Source organism: Lepisma saccharinum, chromosome 7, assembly GCF_977018435.1.
Source record: "Lepisma saccharinum chromosome 7, izLepSacc3.1, whole genome shotgun sequence".
NCBI lineage: Eukaryota > Metazoa > Arthropoda > Insecta > Zygentoma > Lepismatidae > Lepisma > Lepisma saccharinum.
The window spans coordinates 88,555,717-88,570,134 of NC_139235.1; positions in this window are offsets into that span (position 1 = coordinate 88,555,717).

Consider the following 14,418-nt stretch of genomic DNA (forward strand, 5'->3'; position numbering starts at 1 on the left):
TTATATATCGTGACCTTTGTAAACCTCTCTCTCGGGGGGAAACGATGTGCCACACACACACACACACACACACGCGCGCGCGTATGTGCCTCTCATTATTTTCCGTATTGTGACGCAAAACAAACAAATAATAATAATAATTGTTTTTTTTTTTTTAGGATCCCCTGGCCCCTATATATAACCTCGCCAGGGGTGCGTGGTGCCCAACCAAAAAAAAAAAAAAGTAAAAGGTTCTCTAACGGCTGCGGTTATAGATTACCACACCTCTATAGAGTTTCACGTGTTTTTTTTTTTTTCTCTCTCAAACTTCCATGAAACTCTACAGAGGACCTCCGTAATTGCATGCAACGTGTACTAACGACTCTAGTGTTATTTTGATGTTGTAATATTTTTTGGATATAGAGTTTTATTGTGAGATAGATAAAAATAATTATGTTTATTATAATATTTTCTTGATGAAGATGGAGAATATGTGTGTGTGTTACAAAATAAAGTTGCATGCTTTTTTTTTCTAGTGTGTGTGTATGTGTATATGTTTTTTTGATGTTTGACAGCATCTGAAACGATAAAGAAAAAGAAAGAATTTTATTGTTAATTTTCTCGTGTAAAAAATAAAAATTTTGTGCAAATTTCTGATTGTCTCGTGCTATAGTGATGAAAAAAAAAAGATATTGTAACTGATAACTGATGAAATTTGACATTGTAACTGATCTGAACTAGTGAAATTCGTATTGTGCCATTGTAACTGATTGTGCTAGTACAAAAAAATTTCTTATTGTGCAAGAAAAGATGTTTAAAAACCTGTTAAAACTGCTCTGTGACCCTCTCGTTCTTCACGTCGTGGACGAAGGACTTCTCTGCGACCAGGATGACGCTACATAGGGTATCGGCAGGCAACGGACTGTTGAACTCGCAGACGATCTTGATGTTGGTTCGATCGTTGACCACCACCTGCTTTCTTTTCGTGGTATTGATGACGAACATGGGTCTGTGGGTTTTGAATTCGCTGGGCGTGTAGTACATGTCCACGCTTCCCTCGGTCACGCGTTTGTAAGCCGAGAATGCTTCGTAAAGTTTGAGATAATCGTCTTTGGTCATGTCGAGGTTGTAATTCTCGCGAGGGAAGACTTCGTTCCTTCCGTTCTTCAGATAAACGTTCTTGATCTTGCAGTCGTCGAACTTGCTGGAATCTTTTTCCTGATTCTTGTCCCTCCCGGTCTGAAAGAGCACCACGACGAAATCTGGCATGTCGAACTGTATGTTGTTGAACTGCGTCGTCACGTCGAATTCCATGTGACTTCCCGACGCCATCTTCTGCACGCACTGGTAACCGTGAAAGTGAATCGGCACCTGCGGACTTTTCAAGATCTCCGCTTTGTACTTGAGGGCGTAATTTGTTTCGTATTCCACCACCGGCATTCTCAATTCCATGCTCCGGATGACGCATTTCGCTACTTCGGGTAAAGTGTTGGCTATCGGCGTGCCGTCGGCGTTCAAGTTGGTGTATCGCATCAGTGCGTCGTTGTCGTTGGCCGCTCTTCGAAACGTGATCCTCAGTCCTCCCTTCCACATGATCTCCTTGTAGTCGGAGAAGAAACCAGGCAGCAGACGCATGGGAAAGAGCACCGTGTGACTTGTCGTTGATATTTTGGTCCCGGCTTCGAACCCCCCGGCCTGATAGTATGCTGCGTCCGTTTTGGATAATTTCAATGTTCCCACTGCCGTCGACGTGATGCCTGGATAATCGATTCTGTCGATGACGGTGTTATGTTTCCTCACCTCCACCTGCGAGAACAGGTGAGGCACGAAGTTGTCCACTAGTTTCAAATTTGCATTGGGCGGAAAAACTTCTCCGCTTTCCTTCTTCACCACGTCGAATTGAAGGTAGAGGTCCGCTCTGTGAGGATGAACGAACCCATCCCCTACGTCCACGTCGTATTCGATCTCCCTGTTCGCTTCGTTCAAATTTGCGAACGTGCGACGGTTGGGAGGAGAAGATTGCAATTCGTAACTTTCGATTTGCTCCATTTTACATGTATGGTTATTTATTATACGTTGATCTCCACGATGGCAGTGGTCGTTGCACCTGCGAAATCCACCACCTCTCCTTTCTCGTTCGTCACCACCAACTCTATGTCGTCTATGCGGTTGCGACATACTGGAAAATAGATCGGCGAAGAGGGTGTGTAGATGATCGGTTCCATGAATTCGGAACTTGGTTTGAAAGTGGCTATGATTCCCGTCTGCTTGTGACTTCCTAACAATCCGTCCGAAGATTTCGTGATCATGCCTTCCGCCACGTTGCAGTGTACGTTCAGAGTCTCTATGGCCAAGAATTTAGGAATGTTGGTTGCTACGTGCTTGATGCCAGCTTCGAGTTTTGTGTCGTTCTCGAAACCTAAAAGTTCTCCCATGGTGCCAAGGTCCACGGTCTCCGTCGCCGACACGATTTCCACTCTGTGCGTGACCGAATTTTGAGAAAGGTACGTGCCTTTGGGTAACTGAGCTTGCAAAGTAGAAAGATTGTATTGACCTGGCGTGACGACGATGTGTTCGCTTCCGACGCTAATTTTGTTGTTGTGCTGCGTGACGTTAGGTATGAGGTACATGCTGTAGAATGCACGCAGAACCACGGATTTAGGATAGACGATGTCGTCGTGCAGCGTGAGTTTCAAGATCGAAGATTCGCTCGTGAGATGGAACACGCCCATCCTAGTGATGATGTTTAAGATTCCACAATGCTTTCTGGAAATCTTCCACCTGTGGTGGCTTATTTATTTTAGAGAGAAACGCGAGCATGGAGAGACAGAGATGACCGCAGTTCACGTCTCCGAAATCTTGAATGCGTTCGTCGTTGTAGTATATAGAGGTTTTGTTCGTTTTCAGATAATGAACTAAATTTGTAGGTGGAACGCCTCCGAAAGAATCGAAAACGAATGCTTTATTATCGTTTTTGTGGTAACATATCCAATGCGTGCCTGGATTTTCTTGACTGTCCAAGTTGACTACTCCGCATTCTCTTCTTTTGACGGTTGAAGGTAGCGAGTCGGACATGAAAACTCCTCTGAAGTTTTTGATTCGTAACGGTTCGATCAGAGATTCAATGTCTCGGTTGGTGAGTGCTGCTGTTTCTTTTTTTTAAACTTTTTCATCACGCCCTTCCCCCCTTTCTTCTCCATGGCCAGGTTGTGACGTTTCTGTTCTTCCAATTCCGCCTTGTTCTTCTTCGAGTCGATGACGGTTTTCGCGATGGCAGCGCTACCCCCAGCCAAACTTCCAACGGCACCCAATGCTGCCAGGATGGCCGGGATGCTGAATATGAAACCTCCGATCTTTTGCTGTTTTCGCGAACGCTGCAACCGTCTCAATTGAGGTGTGCTGAGAAGTAATTTCATTCCGTGTCCTTTGGACAAGCAAGAACGTTTCTTCTCGCGTTGTTTCTTGGTGAGTAACCCATCGAGGGCACCTAGATTTTTAAGATTCGAATATGGTATCTGGTACACGACACCCTTGGGCTTCATTTTTTTTTTTTTGATGCTATATGTTATCTGAGAAAGAGAACAACTTTTTTTTTCCGTTAGGTTTACGATGTGTGTTATTTATATCGTCTCACTCAAAACAAACTGTGGCGATGTGTTATTTATCTATATGTATTCTGGGAAAGAAAAAAAGTTTTTGCTTCGCCTAATGCTATCATGTGGTTTACAAGATCGTCAGTTTCAATGTTCGACGCGTACCATTCTTTGGTAAATCTTCTTCTCCCCTGCCTCCACTCGTGCAGCTCGTCTAATTTATCGTCAATTTTTTTGTTTGCGGCTCGAAAGAGAGTCTCTGGGGATCGGAACATTTTTTCATTCCGCTTATTTCTCGGAGGTGATGCATGAAAATCATTTTGCACGGTGAACGAAATTCTGGCGTTACTTTACACAAGTCTATGAGTTTTGTTACATCCCCGTCGAACGTGAACGTAAATATTTTGTGCAACACTTCGGGAGGAAGTTGAGTTATACAAGTTGACATATTTTTCATGGTATGTTATTTATATATATATATTTTCCGGGGGTTGGGGTGTCTGTGATTAAACAAATTCTATTACGTGCTTCGTTTTCTTACCAAGAAGTTCCTTTGTCCCCTTGTACACGATTCGAGTTTTGTTCTCGATTAAAATAGATAGCTTCTCGTCGGATAACATGATAGCGTATCGATCTGGTAAAAATAGACTGTATTGTCCGTTGAGCAACAGACGCACCTTGGGACCATACTGCGTAGAAACGATTGAACCGGAAGTTATCGTGTAAGGTTTGTCGACTTCCAATTCCTGAATTTTTACATACTCGACTGACAAATTTAGCATTTGTTTTAATGCTTGGAGATCACTCATTTTTTCAGTCGTCATATCGAAGAGAAATTTCAGGGTGTTAGAGAATTTTAATTTTTCACAATGTGTGTTATTTATATATACCGAAGAATTTTTTTTTGAGATCTTGTAGATTTTTTTTTCACGATGTGTGTTATTTATATATCAATTTTTTTTTTCTACTTGTACATTTTTTTTGACAACTTTTTTTTTCTGACGGTAATAATTTTTCCACGTCAACTTTTTTGACGAGAAATTTTTTTTGACGATAAAAAAAATTTACGATAAGGCAACTTTTTTCTGACGGTAATAATTTTTCCACGTCAACTTTTTTGACGAGACAAATTTTTTTTGACGATAAAAAATTTTTACGATAAGGCAACTTTTTTCTGACGGTAATAATTTTTCCACGTCAACTTTTTTGACGAGACATTTTTTTTGACGATAACAAATTTTTACGATAAGGCAACTTTTTTTTCTGAGGATGTCCACGTCAACTTTTTTTTTTGACGAGACAAATTTTTTTTTGACGATAAAAAATTTTTTCCATGGCAATTTTTTTTTTGGACATGTACATTTTTTTTGACGTATATTTTTTTGTCATTTTTTTTGACACGTACATTTTTTTTGACATGTATATGATTATTTTTTTTTCACAGTGTGTGTAAGAGGAAGAAAGCTCGTGCTTCGGAAAACGAGATGATGTGCGTTATAATATCTGCCGCCTTCTGTTCAGACTTGCACCAATCGTCCGTGTCCATCCTTTCGTTTAATTTTTTCGCTGCAGCCGAAAGAAGAGTGTCGAGATCACCGCACCTCAGGCCGCTGATCTCCCGAGGATGGTCCTTGAGAACCGTTTCACAAGGGATGCGAAATTCCGGCGTCGTTCTTGCTATGATTACAAGTTTATGTACATCCTCACAATCTCCGTTTACTGCGTGTTTCATTATTTTACATAGTAGCTCGGGCGGCAAATCAGTTATACGAGACATGTTGTGTTTTTACTGTATGTTATTTATTTATACACCCCATCCAAATTTTTGTTTCGTGTTCATGGCGATGGTGGTGCCCAATGCTGCCACTCTTTCACCCAAAGAAGCGTCTCTGCTGACGAATCTTTCGAAAGCTGCGTGCTCTAACTTTCTGCCTGCTTCGTGACGTGCATCCAGATCGGTGCGAGTGGTGTTGTAAGCGATGTCGTGATCTTTGCATGCGGCGTCCAACGGATTCACACCCTTGTCTCCTCTCTCCAATCTTTTCTCGAGTTTGGTACCCGGTCCGCAGTACTGGTAGCCAGGTAAATGCATCTCAAAAGGTAACTTGTTGATGATGTCGTTTACGAGTCCCTTTCCTTCGGCCACGTTCCAGAATCTCGGAGGCAGCGTGTTGATGATTTTGATGAGGTAACCTATGCCCTTGTCGTCGTTCACGATGAAGTTGGAAAGTTTCGTGCTGATCATGTCCACGATGCCAACCTTCTCGTTGTAGAAATTACGATTGCCTGCATTCTCTTCGCCGGCTATTACTAACAATCTGTCCACGATCTTCCTCACGTCGTCCACCCAAACGAATTCTTTGGGTAACGTGTTGTAGCGTTTGACGCCGCTGCCTGTTTTGACCTGGTTCCAAATCGGTTTGATGAGATTCCTGTACTTCTCACCGCTGCTCGATTTCATCCTATTCTGCGAGGCGTCGTTGTTCTGGTACAAGGCATCTGTCATGATCAAAATTTCCTTGTAACTCTGGTAATCTTCGTCGTGAAATCTTTCGGCTGCTTTTTGGCGACGAGTTCCCACAGTCCCACCGTACCCGGATACCTGGTCCAACTATCCTTCTCGCCTAAATTAACTTTAATGTCGTTGCCTTCGAAGGTCACCTTCGATTTTCCAATCTTCCACACCACACCACCGCCTTCGTTGCTCTCCATGGTGGGATACAATCCGAACACTTTATCCTTGTCGAACTTCCCCGTGCTCAGGTAGTCTCGTGCCAAAGGTCCCAACTCGATTTTATCCGAAGACGAAGAGGTACTACCTATGGCTTGACGTCGTGGTACGTCCTTCAGTTCGAACGGCGTCGAAGGAATGCTCGAAATGGGCGTGGGTACAGTGTAACTTTTAGCTGCGAGCGGCACGAGTTCGTTGATCAAATTTTTATTTTGTTCCGTGACGCTTTTAATTTCTTTACCTAGACCGCTGATGGCATCGATCACAGGTTGATCCTGACGTTTCTTCTCTTCGTAGGATCCGCGATTCTCGGATTTCCAACCTTTGAAGCGTTTCGCGAGGTAATCGCGAAGCTTGAGATTTTCGTCTTCAATTTTTCGTTTCGTCATAGCGTTATTTATACACGTCGTTTCTCACAACGTTGCAACGTTTAGAAAGTCGTTGATTTTGTTTCTGTATTTTCCGTCGTTGGGTTTCCTCGTCATGTCGATCGTCGCGAATCCGAAATCGCAACTGTTCCAGCAAGAAGAGCAGCAGCGTTCCGAAAATTGATTGTAGTTCATGTCTCCGCCTAAGTAGTCATCGTACGCGTGCTTGAGGTTGGTGTGATCTTGACGAAACAAACATATGAAATTAGCGTTGTCGCGTAGTAACTGTTTTGGAATTTTGGAAAACGTTTGAGCTAGGTAGAAGCAATCCATTCCTTTGTGACGACCTTGCGTGAAAAAGTTGCGAATTTCATTTTGATTTTCCAGGATCATGTCGTCGAACACAACGACTGAATTTTCACGACAATCGTCGAGTGGTTTTATTTCCGAAGCGAACGTTGCAATGTCCAGACCATCGTACAGTTTCATCAGTTGCTGGTATTTGGATTGCTCCAAACTTTTCGAGAACACGTACAGGTGCCTGTTCTTCCAATCTAACCAATTCGGTGCGAGGAGAAAATTGTCCACGAGCAGTGTCGTTTTCCCACACCCCGAAGGACCTACGATCAGACAGATCTGTCAGATGCTGTCGGGAAGCAACTCGCCGTTCTTTTTTTTCGTTTGACTTTCCGAATCCGGTAGACGCTTCACCACGTTCCACGTACTCACAAGATCACCTCGTTCGCGTCGATCCAACTCTTTTCCGGAAGTCCCAGCCATTTGACAAACAGTTTGTCACCTTTCCTACGCAATACTTTCTCGATGAGGTACGTGTCGGGGTGTTTTGTTTTAGAGAGTTCCTCTTCGTAAAATCTTCCTTTCAAAATCTCGTCGCTACTATCTTTTATTATATACGTGTGTCGGTTTCCGGGTAAAACTCGAACCACCGTAAAAAGTTCCGTGCTCCAATTTTTTGTGAATCCCTTCTCGAAGGTGCGTTTGAATTTGCTGATCCTCACCTGGTCTCCAATTTTGAATTTTGATTTCTTGGTAGTCGTGGGAGTGTACTTTGGACAGTAAACTGTAGAAATTAAACGCTGCTCGTCAGATTTCGTAACGTCAGCTGGCTTCATGCCTATCGTTCTGTGTACCGTATCATTATAGGTGTCGACGAGTTCCGGCAGGATGTCGACCCATTTGTAATTTCCCCTAAGCGTGAATCGTTTCCACATGTGTGTTTTCAAGGTTCGATTAAATCTTTCCACGATGCTGGCTTTGATGTGACTGAAGGTCGAATAATGTCGAATGTCATGTTTTTGAATCAACTTTTGGAATACGGCGTTGTAAAATTCTTTGCGTTGTCCGTGTGCAGAAACCGTGGTCGTCTGCCGCCGCTTTCGCGAAAAATTAATTTGAATGCTTCCGTGACACATGTTCCCGTTTTGGCTTTCAAAGGTAGAGCCCATACGAATTTCGAAAATGTGTCTATGACGGTGAGGAGGTACTTGTTGCCCTTGTTCAATTTATGTACGTTTTTTAACTTTCCGCTACTCATCTCCACGAGGTCACTTTCCCAGAGGTCGTCGATTCCCTTGGTTACCACAGCCAAACGTTCGTAGTTGCGGCGTGCAGGTTTATGCAATTCTTGGACGATGGCTTGCCTAGACATTTTTTTTTTTTTTTTTTTAGAGATTACGTTTGAAGAGAAGCACCAGCATGAGTCTCCTGCAAAACAATCAAATCGCTCCTCAACTTCTTAACACGAACGTCCAACATGAGAATCTCTTCTGCGTGGTCTACAAGCTTGGTGTTGCCGAAAATATCGTTAGGCATTTTTGGTTAACGGTTATTTATAATAAGATAGACGATTCGTAATTCTACGAAGAGAGGAATGACTTTGTCGTAATCTCCGAGGAGTTCCATGTAAAGATAATCTCCTGCAGACACATCGTACGCAATGTTAGAAAGCATCTTGTCGTGCTTGATTCGAAAAATGTTCTTGCCGGTAGATATTTTGATTTCGCCTACGTTTTCCGGATTCACGGTGATCCGAAGTTTCCCGTCGATCGGAATTTCGTAAAAATGTAAATTGTTGTTGAAGACGTAAAACATTTTACCCACGTCCTCATCCAATTTCGTCCAAATACTGTTGAGATGAATGATCAACAGGCCGTTGAGTTTAGATAACACGGAAGGTAGATCTGTCGTCGTGCGGTGTACAGTCTCCATTGTTTGCTTTCGGAAACCAAAAAGATTCATTGTCCTTGCTATTTATTTTATTGTGTATGTGAGACAGTTAAAGTTTTTTTTTTTCAATTGCATCGCCTACAATTTTTACTAATTTCTAAACGATAGTGTCCCCAAGGCAACGTGTGGATTCCACAAGACAAAATACATATTTTATCGTCATGCGGATCTAATGCTACTTTCCTAACTTCGTTTGTTGTAATCACGTGGTCTACACTTTGGATTCTTTGTTCTATACTTAGTATCGTCGGTTGTGAGTAAAGGCAATCGATGTAATCGTGGAAGGTGAGTTTGTTCTCCACCGTATTCTTGCCCACACCTTTTGCTTTCTTCGTGACGCTACTCTCTGTTCTCATGGCATACATCTTCGAACGCAAACCCGCGAACTCGACAATAACATCACCGTTACATTCATCTTTCAGTTTACCTAGGACTTTTTTGTTACGAGATGGAATTCCAAATCTGTTGGGTTGAGGATACGCAGAAGTATCGAAATACTCGAGCATGGAAGGATTTTTTATGTCTTCGTAGAGGTTAGGTGTTTGTATGCTGTAAATGAAGCTGTCGGTGTCCGTGTACAAAAGTGATATCTTATCATTGAAGAAGGGTTTCATCACGTCGTAATGAAATTCAAACATGTAAAGTTTCGACAAGTCGAGAACCGTTGCGCCAACGTAAATTGGTTTTCTGAATTTCATCAATTTTATATCTAGATTGAAAAGTGCCAAATTCTCGTTGTAAATTTTTCTCGACTTGAATCTAGGATCGGCCACCCACTTCATGCATTTATTTTTATCCGAAACCAATTTCACGTCTACGTGATTCCGCACGTTTTCCATCGTCTTGCCATACACCGCGTTATTCATCAATTTAAAAAAATCTTTGTCTAAATCGGAAGTGGCAACCGTCCTATGTTGCGTGTTTGTTTCAATGTACGGTTTGAGCCACTCGGAATGTTTAAACCTGAGGACTCTTCTAATCTTCGCTACCTTAGCACCCTTCCCGATCAAGAATCGGAGATTCGAGTAATGAACAACGTATCTCTTTTTCCCCTCTAGAGTCAATAAAAGCTTGCATTGATTAGAATGAGGCGAAGATTTGAACTCGGATGCCGGTGGTAAATCGCTGAACAGATCATGTAAATGGTCGGGGAATTCGATATCCACCTCTGCGAAGAAGCCATACTCACTATAGTCGAAATTTTCTATGTCTATTGATGCCCATTCGAATCCCGCGTAAGGAAGTTTCTGTACCATGGCATGTCCGTAGAGGTTATTAACGTCGGCGTAGAAGATGTAATTCGATGCTCGATTTGAATCATAATCTTCTTTCATGTGCACGTTGTTGGTTTTGCATATCTCTGCACACATTGTACCATCCCGCCCCGAATCCCCCTCTCGATGAAAAGTAACATGTCCACGTCTGATATCAGTTCCAGCTTGACCTTTGTCTGGAATAACATTGCCGACCACGCTAATCCCGGTAGACGGTAGAAATACGCTGGATCTAATTTATAAATATTCGTTGCCGTTTTCCTGAACGCTTGAAAAACATCCGCGAGTATCGTCACGTCTAATTTTAAGTATGCGTCGTGGTAGTCTCCGAGTGTCCTACATTCTAATTTCTCCCACATGAGTTGCGCGTGTTGGTATTCTTCGTCCGTGATTCCTTTCTCTCTGAGTCGACTGTAAAATTCTCTTGGAGGTGGGAGAGCGTCGTCGTTAAATTTAGAATTATCACTAACGTATTCGTAAGGATAAATCCCTTTACGTCTAACGAGTTCTATGTCTACGTTGGGAAAACTAGCTCTTGTAATTTTGAATTGTTCGTCTAAAAGTTTGCCAGCAAGAGCGTCCAGGCTGGCAGAGAGAAATCTGTACGAATCCAGAAACCTCATCTCGATGGTATTTTTAGTCTCGGGAATCATAACTTTCTTACTTATAGAGATGTACCTTTCTTCGTTTTGAGCAAGAATATCTATTTTTTGAGTGTCGTATCCAAGTTTCCTAATTAAGGGATGAAAGTCGTAATTAGAACCATTGTGAAAGAATATGGGGACGAATTTTGGTTTTTGGATTTTGAGGTTGCATGCATTGCAGATTCCGCTTACAAAGCGACCGTCCGTATGCGAATGGTGAAACACTTTACGATTGTCGTCCGTAAAGTGGTTATCACACACAGGACACTTGACGGTGTCATAGTAATTTTGAAGTTCGATAGCAGATAACGGAAGCATCGGTTTCGATGTTCGCAGCATGCATCCAATTTTCCTCACCTCCTCGATCATCTTTTCGAAGAAGCGTTCGATTGCATCGGGTCCTCGGTATACGTACGGTTCATCTATTTTATCCTGTCGCACGACAACGTAACCGAAACTGTTTGGTTCGTGAAGCTGGTAAGGTGTGGTGGAAGAAACTTCGGGATCCGGATCGCAGTACGAGAGTGGTTTGAGGAACGCCTCGAAATCAGCAACGATGATGGCCGGATGTTCCAACAACGCCTTGTGCATTTTGAATTCTTCCACTTCGTTCTTTTCGGGCATCAACATTCGAACCGGTCTGTTGTTGCCGCAATATATTTTATGTTGAACAAGTTTATCGATAGCAATTTGACGTCCGGTGTATTTTCGATAATCGGATTGTTGTCGATCGTTGAAAGTGGTTAGGCATCTCGGGCAAACTTCGATGTTGTTTGCATACTTGGTTGATTGACTTCTGACCAAGCGTGATAGCGAACGAATGAGAGAGTAATGGTGAACATCCTCGTTTGAAATTAGAAGAAGATTAATCACACGAGCATCGTCTTCGTCGACATCGCTTATCCTGACGGGATGCACGAGATATTTATCTGACGTGAAGGAATACACATTAATAGCGATGCGTTTTCCTGCACGATTTTCGAACTTTGTTATATCCGACAATGTCACCGGGTATTCGATGCCAGACATTACACTTCCAAACTCGGACTCGTATTGTTTGTAATGAGAAACCTGTTCTGGATTATTTGACCAATGAACAGGATGCAGTGCAGCCAATATACACCAAAGGAAACACTTGTTATCGCTGTTCTGTATATTTAACACAGCCCTCTTGTGTTGAATGTTCGGTGGAAGAGGAACGTAGCTGGAAGCGCGAAGAGGCGAGAATCGGTTCACGTAAACGGTTAACGTGTGAGGACTTCCACACAGAGACCATCCCGACCCTTTAGCCTCGAAATCGTCGTGTTTCTTAACCAGCTCATTTGAAAGATCGGAATAAAATTCGTCCAAATTATCGACGTCCACCAAATGAAGAGCCTGGTTTTTTGTTCGATGATAAAAGACTCTTGTTGTACCATCGACTTTTTCGTATTCGGAAAATAGATCAACGTATACTTTTATGGAATTATTTTCCAATTTATTTTTTAGAATATTTATCACGGATGTTTTCGTTTCACGCAAGAAACTAAGAATGTCCCGGCCTGGTTCCGAAGTAAAAGAGAAATCCTGAATATGACGGTTGAATGCAGATCTAATTGGTTTGCGTTCATTCGATAATTTAACTTGTTTGGAAGTGGAAGCTTCCGTTTCTGAATTATCGATTTTTCTTTTCAATGTTCCTCGTTCGGTCGATGGTTTGCAAATTTTCAGGTGTTTACTTAAATGTGTAATGCTGATCATCTTTCCGCATCGAGCACAAGACTTAGAAGGTAACGAACGATTAATTCTCGAACCTGTTTCGCTACATCTTGCCCTGTGTACCGATAAATTGTTCCTTGAGATTAGCTTCCCACAAGTAACACATTCTGTTTTATCATTTTTTCGATTGAAACTGATGGTGGATGCCATTATGCTTTCTCCAAAATCACAGAAATCAAAAAAAGTGTCTAGCGATACAATTTTTCAGGTATGTTATATTATGTAGAATTTCTTGGGGGTGAATACAAAAAAAACTCAAGAATTCAATCTATACTGTGAATACAATTTTCAGGTATGTTATTTTATATAGAATTTCTGGGGGGAATACAAAAAAAAATCAAAATTCAAATCTACTGTGAATATAATTTCCAGGTATGTTATTTTATATAGAATTTTCTAGGAGTTCATGCGTCATGGTCGCAGCTGGACTCTCCCCTTTCAACGTGAACTTTGGGAGTGGCGCGCTTTCCACGCCGGAACGTCCGTTCCGCCCGGCACGGAAGTTGATGTTTATCGCGGCGTCACGAATCCCACACCGGCTGCACGGAAGCTGATCTTCACGTGTATTTCTCACGGGACACACTCAACGCCACATGCATACGCAAGATCATGGCCTTGCGTAAAAAAATCAAAGAGTTTAAAAACGATAAGACTTTACCGCCGGGCAAACTGCTCGAAATGGACGCCAAACAAAACACGGCTAAATTGATGATGAATAGCATGTACGGTCAGATGTACGAATTGAAAGACATTCCGGAAGAGATTCGCCCTCACGTCAATCAATTCTACGTTCGAAGGCCGTACGGAAAAACCTTGGGGGTTCGTTCGTTTCCAAGAACCCCCAGCTTGTGCTTCTCTGGTCACCTTTCTATCTCGGACCATCTTATTGAAATCGCGTGACGTGGTCGAAAATTTCCCCTCGAACCCACGTCCGCGCATGATGTACATGGACACGGATTCGCTTTTCATTCTCATGGAGAAGCACCATCAGGCTAACCTGATCGATTACCTGCACGAGCGGTTGGTTCCAGAACTTGCGGGTGAAGGTCGAATTCGTGCTGAAAAACTTTTTCGCGTTAACCAAGAAAAAATACGTTGTGCAGCTGGCCGACAGCAACGAGGTGCAATTCAAAGGGTTGAGGACCGCCATAGACGTGCGAGAGAGAATTTTTTTACTAACAATCTTGAAAAAAGCATGGGGCGAATACTTCAACACTGGATATCGTACCACGGACTCGGTAGAACAGATCGTCACGACAATTGTATGGCCCACGGCGAAGGCTTACCTGGCGTTCGTGGAAAGGCACGCAACGCAATTCGATCTGGAGAGGAAGCTCGATCTGTCCGCCCCGTCTGCGAGTTCAACAGTCCGTTGCCTGCCGATACCCTATGTAGCGTCATCCTGGTCGCAGAGAAGTCCTTCGTCCACGACGTGAAGAACGAGAGGGTCACAGAGCAGTTTTAACAGGTTTTTAAACATCTTTTCTTGCACAATAAGAAATTTTTTTGTACTAGCACAATCAGTTACAATGGCACAATACGAATTTCACTAGTTCAGATCAGTTACAATGTCAAATTTCATCAGTTATCAGTTACAATATCTTTTTTTTTTCATCACTATAGCACGAGACAATCAGAAATTTGCACAAAATTTTTGTTATTTTTTACACGAGAAAATTAACAATAAAATTCTTTCTTTTTCTTTATCGTTTCAGATGCTGTCAAACATCAAAAAAACATATACACATACACACACACTAGAAAAAAAAAAGCATGCAACTTTATTTTGTAACACACACACATATTCTCCATCTTCATCAAGAA